Source organism: Camelus ferus, chromosome 7, assembly GCF_009834535.1.
Source record: "Camelus ferus isolate YT-003-E chromosome 7, BCGSAC_Cfer_1.0, whole genome shotgun sequence".
NCBI lineage: Eukaryota > Metazoa > Chordata > Mammalia > Artiodactyla > Camelidae > Camelus > Camelus ferus.
Window position 1 is genome coordinate 33,338,559 of NC_045702.1, and position 6,725 is coordinate 33,345,283.

General features: G+C 40.8%; 1 protein-coding gene across 3 annotated transcripts in view; it reads left to right on the forward strand.

Moving 5' to 3' along the window:
* The window catches only part of DOCK4 (dedicator of cytokinesis 4), a 405,529-nt gene that overhangs the window by 144,644 nt on the left and 254,160 nt on the right, over positions 1 to 6,725 (forward strand). The gene's annotated exons all lie outside the window — the stretch shown is intronic.

Sequence of the window (6,725 nt, forward strand, 5' to 3'; positions counted from 1 at the left end):
TCGTTTCCTCATTTCCACTTCCTAGGGAGAGTATGCAAACAGGACTCAGAGCGATGCTAGAGTCTTGTTCCATCCCTCCAGCTGCCACTTTTCAAAAATGCACACAGTCAGCTTCCTTTCCTTGTTCAGTTACTTTAAAAAGATCCTTAGAAATGTCCATTAGCCATTTGAGGAAGTAGATTCAGTAATCCTGTTTGATTCTACTATTGTTACCCAGTCCATTATAAAACTTCGATAAAGTCAGTCAAATGATTTATCCTTGTGTAGTCTTTCATCTTCTCCTGTCCTGCCCCCAAATACACACATGAATCTCTCTCGTTTTCTCTTTCCCATACATGTGTGCAAGTGGAAATATTAGGCCCCTTAAATAAAAATACAGATTTAGGAGTGAACTTGCGATCAAAACCCAGTGCAAAGCATAATAGATTAGTCCAGGAACTGAAAATGTGCTCCTTTATTGCAGGATGTGTCAGTTGAGATGCAATCACTTTTGACTTCTACTTCTAGGCATTTTTTTCTATTCCTAGCACTATATTTAATACCGAAACATTAATGCTGATGTGGGTTTTGTGTTGAGCTTACTCATTCTTTTAAATTTTTTTTTCTTTTTTGAGTATAAAGAAGAGTATGATCCCCCCAGCAGAGAAATAGTGGCTCAGATTTCCAAGGACTGGACTTCTTGAGGCAATGACTATGAACTTTGGAAACTAGTGCTGGTTTCTGTCCACATCCTTTGTAGTGTTCACTACAGCTGATCCAGCAGTCGTAACTGATCAAGTCGAAAGAGAAGCCCAGTCTTAACTGAAAGGGTCAGGAACACTGCTGCAGTGTCACAGCCTAAAAGGATAAAGTTTGAAGTTTTGAATGAAGGTGAGAAAGCAGTGCAGGCAAATTTCAGGAAGAGGTTTAAGGCACACCTTGAAGTATGCTGCTGCATTCGTTACTAGCATGTAGCATGTGCCTTCAGAGTAAAAGGCATTGACCTCTGCCCTCCTAAACAGGGTTCTTTGTTTGGCTTGCTTTTGTTTTAAGGGATGGATTGGGAGTATTCAAACTCCATTTATAAATTTGTAGTTCTATGCTTTTTCATCTATCTCTTCTTTGAGCCTCAAACAATAGCTAACAAGAGAAATAATCAAAATATTTGCTTCTGTAAGCCTGTTTTTTTCTAGTCTAGAAAGGTAAAGGAGTTTAGCCGATTTTTAGTTCTGTTGTATCTGTCTATTGTATTTCTTTTGGACTTACTTTATAGTGAGCTTTCCAGAAATACATACAATATAAAAATTAAAAATTATAATAAATTAAAATGTCTTTACAGCTCATTGGATTGCTTGCTCAGATTTATTACAGCTAAAATAAACAGATGCATTTAGTGATTGAAGTCAAAGGTGATTCCAATGAGTTTTAATTTATTTACATTTATTAGCTGAATAAATGAGTGCTTTCATACCTCCCTTGCTTGCCCTTTCCTTTGGGAATATTGTAAGAAAAGATTTTTTTTTTTTTTTTTGTGGAGATTAGAATGTATTCTCCTTAGGAAAGTAAAATATATTAGAGAAAATTATTCATTTGATTCTCAAGTATTGATTTGAAGCTATGAATAAAAGGCAGTAGAATAGGCCCTGTATACCAGGGATTTCACATCTGTGGGTTCCACCCCCCATGGATACAGAGGGCTGGCGGTATGACCCCATTTTATAGAAGGAACTTGAGCATCCTCAGATTCTGGGTCTGCGGCAGGTCCTGGAACCAGTCCCCTGCAGATACTGAGGGATGACTGTACATTTGTTCTTACCCCTTCCCTGCCCATCCTCCCTTTTTAGGTGAGGGGGGAAGACTGGGGGGAAATGAGACAAAAGTAACTAAAGTGGGGTCACAGTGGCATGGAATAAAATCTAGTCTACCTTTCAGCCACTTTCTTACTTGCTGTTTTATATGGTGTTCACATAACGTAAAGGAATCCGACTGCAACTCAATGTCACTTTGGGAGGAATTCAGAATAAGACAGATACTTCTGGAATGCTTTGGTGCCTTGCAGCAAATACCAAAGTACCAAAAGGCCGTTATTAAAAACAAAGCAAGCAGCCCCAGACGTGGGAGCCAAGGACAGCCTTTATCTGAAACATCACTCTAATAATACTTTAAAGATTTGGTTTTCTTTTATTTAATCAACTGATATGTATAAATAACTTTTTAAATTGTATTTGGTGTTTATAGCCATTCACTTAGGATTTCCAGTTTTAGGTAAGCAGCACCTTAAGTCTGGTTATCAAGTAGTTTAGTTTAAGATGGTATAATACTTCTTTTAGTTTCTCTGTTGAAATAGATATTTTTGTTCATGCTCTTCCTAAATATTTAATAATTTTAATGCAAAGAGGTTTGTTCAGAATAACAAAATACCGACTTTTCCTCCAAGAGGATGTATATACATTGTCACCCATCACACTTTTCTTGCTGTCAAAAATTTTTAAGCTTGCTATGACCTACTTAAGGGTCTTATGACAAGATTAAAAATTCTGGTGAGTTTTGTGCTGCAGACTGCAGTGAATTCAGCAGTTGTGCTTGTGTTTTCCAGTCTTGTTCCTATGGAGATAATGTCCAGGCTTGTCATGCAAACCCACTGCCTTCTTTTTTTGGTAGACGTGCTTTTTCTTGTGACTTTCATGAAGCAATATCATTTGATTTGGTTGATTTGAATTTCTAACGTACATTGCATGTAACTTTTGGTATTTTGGGATGGAGACATTTTAATGATATGTTCACCTCACTTTAATTTGGGTCTGGCAGCCTATCCCTTAGAAGTCTACATTTTTCAAGAATTAATCTAATAGTTTCAAAAATGTTCTTGGAATGAAGCAAGAAATCACCCTGTAGCATTGAGATTAATTTGAAGAGGCTTGAAATGATGAACTCCACATAGCGAATTCTCTTTGAAACGAAGTCAGTCCATGAATTACAGCTCAAGAGACTAAAAGGAGGAGGGTAAGGAGTGAGGGAAGAGACTCCAGCTTGATTAAAGGTTAGAAAGCAGGGCAATACTCTGAAAGGTTGCAAAAACCAGTCCTGGTTTTCTTTTTGAGAAGTTTGTAGGAAGATTTAATCAATCTTTAACAAAATAAAGCTCAGCTGAAGGACAGTGGAGGAGAGAAGGAAGGAAGATGAGAACTGTGAAGGATGAGGGAGTTGAACTAAGGTTTCCTAAAGAGAAAAACCTCTGGTGTCTCACCTTAAGTAGCTGGGAGAGTGACAGTCCAGCTCCACTGAAGACCAGCAGACAAGAAGGAAATCCAGTGACTGCACTAAGGATGTCTTGGCTGGGTCAACAATGAATTGGGGTGAAGGCCACTTTACTTGCTGAGGATCTGTTATGGACTGAATGTTTGTGTTCCCTCCAAATTCATATGTTGACGTCTAACCCCAATGTGATAGTATTTGGAGGTGGGGCCTTTGGGAAATAATTAGGCCATGAGGATGGAGCCCTCATGAATGAGATTAGTGCTCTTATGTGAAGAGGCCACAAAGGTAGCTCCCTCTCTTTTCACCATGTGGGGATACAATGAGAAGTTGGCCATCTGTAAACCAGGAAGATGATTTCTCATGCAGATACCCTGAGCTCAGACTTCAGCCTCTAGAACTTTCTGGTGAGAAGTATATTTCTGTTGTTTATAAGCCACCTGGTCTGTGGGACTTCTAGCAGCCCAGACTGACTGAGACAGGACCTGAACCAGCTCCTCTTTCAGCATCCATGGGTCCAGTGTCATCCCTACCTGCTTTTTCATGGTTTCTGGTCTCCCTGATTCTGTGGTCTAGTCGTTAGGTAATGGTCATGGTTGTATAATGTCTCTGCTACTCATGTAATATTCATGCTGTTTTTTCCTTCTGCTCTGTTCTGGTTTGGTGGCACTACATGGAGGGGGCCAACAGGCATGTGTTTGCCATGATGAACTCTGAGTCATAAGAGAATACATGCCAGTGATTTCTGCTTTAGAAGGCTCCATCCCTTGTCCTTCACTGCGTCCCTTTCTGAGTATTTGCCATAGTATATGGCCAGTACTCTTAGTTACAAGTGGCACCCCGCCACACACCAAATTCAAACTAGTTTTAAAAAAAGTGCATTAACTGACTCTTGTTGCAGCAACTGCTGGATCCCAGAGTTCATTGTACCATCAGAGCTCTCTTCACCCCTCTGGGAAGGCTTCTTTTTCTAGTAAGCTCTATCTGTGTGACTCTAGCCCTCTACATCTCTTTGAGTTCCAAGTCCCAAAAGGATGAAAGATCTTCTTACTCATCAGCTCTGGCTGAAGTCAGAGGGAAGAATCTGTTAGATATTGTTTATTGCTAGACTAGAGGGCATGTTAAATATGTGGGGGCCTTTCCCCTTAAACTACAGGGATCAAGTAGAATGATTAGGAAAGATGAGAGGCACGCTGCACAAGTGTGTTCACTCCAGCCACCTTGTTAGTGTTTCTTGATTTTTGTAGTTTCACTGTGACTTAGAAACACTTGAAAAACGTGAGTCCATAATTTAGCTGCATTAGTTGAGGCAGCATTAAGACTGCCAAGTGGGTTCTCTGTGGTTGGCTTTGGACGGCAGTTATCTTTGTACAGGGCGGGGTGTGTGTCGCAGACTTGAGCATTTGCTGTTCACACCCAACCTGAGCCATCCCTCTTCTCAGTCTTGATGCGTGTTCTCCTTAGGAAACAGATAACCTGTAGAATTTGCTGTTCCATGCCCAAATGCTAATTCAGTCTTAAAAAGGCATTGTTTCTGCTTTCTGCAAAACCAAGATCCTGGTCCTCTGTGTTGGTCAGTATGAATCTGAAGCCAGCATTTGAATTAGAGACATGATGCGCCGGTATCAAAGTTCTTGACATCAGAGAAGTTTTTCCTGCAGATGCAGTGGTTGGCACACTTAACTGCTTTGCTTATGTTAAGAAAATGAATTCCTCTCGTCATTTTGAACAAGAAAGTTACATTTGCAGTGTAACTTTGCAGACACTCAGATCTCTTTTGAAGTATTACAGCTATTTAATTTTCATTAATGTTTATAGGAACAACAAATCATGATTCTGTTTAGGTTTAGTCTTATTACACATCATTTCTGCTGTGCATCAGTAGTTTACCCTTGTATTTCAAGGATTACATGGGATGAAATTTGTTCATAATATCATCTCCTTCCATCGACACAAGCAGACTACCCAGTGAATACAGTTACAGTCTTCATTAACACCGCTGTCTGTTAGAACTAATGAATTTCCATCTAAGTTCAAGAGTGACTGCTGGCTGCCATTTTAGATTATGCAAACGCAGATGACAAGTTCTGTCCTTCACATTAGCATGGAAGTTCAAGGGTTAATAGGAGTTTTCATTCAATGTCAGTTTGACTTTGCAGAAGATGTTGCCGACACCAGCTGCTGGTCCTGTGCGGAAAATGAATGGTGACATTTTATGAATTAGTTTTCCCTGTCTATTTTCATCCCTTGAGGCTGCTTAGGATTTTCTTTTTGACAAAACAGATTTATATCCAGGACCTACCTGGATGAAAGAAGAGGTTCTATGCTGCATAATTTGGAAGGTCCAAAAGGCTCTTCCTCCTCCTGTGGATGCTCAGGGAGTCAGATGTGCTGGGGTAGGAGGCTGGGTGGGGTAGAAGGTTATAATTGAGGTGGCTCTGCTCCCTGGGAGTTGCCAGTTAGCCTTTCTGTACTTGCATGTTCATAACGATTAACTTACTGGATTTGCTTCGAATCCAGTGGGCCCAGTGATGAGACACAGAACCAAGGAATGAGAAGGCACATTTCTGAGCTGGGGCCACCAGCCTAGTGACAGATTCTTCAAAAGCAGCTGGAAGGAGCTGGGTGCTGAGAGAAAGGAGGAAAAACTTGGAATGTACTTTGCTTGCATCATAATATTGCAAGACCAGCCTGGCTGGGTATCTGATTTACATTTTGGGTAGTCAGTTGGAAAGTGCTGGCCCCAGTGTTATTATTTTTAAATGATTAGAGGCGTAGTATGATTCAGTGTGAAATGTGTGTTGTCCATGCTGAGAGAGAAATGGACAAACGGAACCCAGGGAGGCAATTAGACCCAGAGTGCTGCTGTGACTTGCTGTGTGCAGGATGATTGGAGATGTTCATTCTTCTCCAGTTTCCATTTCACTTGACCCAGGTTCTTTCAGAAAGCTTTCCTTCTGGGGTGAAATTTTTCCTGCTTGATTTCAGCCATGTGATGCTCCCTTAAGAGAAGAGGTTAACTACATCTTTTTAAGGGATTATCAGGCAATTGCAATTTGGCCGATTAGGCTGAGCCCCTGTGCGTGAGGTGAGGTAATTCTGTGCTGGGAACAGTGGGGGAGCTGTTTTCAAACAAATAGTGATTGGTCCTTTTGATGCACCCTCTGACCTCCACTCTGCCAACAAGATGCTTTTGCTTTCAGAAAATTAGTATGTTTTCTTAGGGTTCTAGGAAGGTTGGAATCCATTTCTTATCTTTGCTGTCACCTATTCAGTTGTCCACCTAAGAGAAGGAGGAGATAGCTCTGTGTGTGTACAGGAGTAGACAGGGAAGGCACTTGGGTGGAGATGACACTATCTTAGCTGAATTTAAAGTGGTTTAGAGTAAACCAGGCAGTGAATGGGCTGAAGGTGATTCCAGCAGAAGGACCCATATGAGCCAGTGAGATTAGGAAACAGCATCATGAGTGAGAGGAACCACAAGGATCACG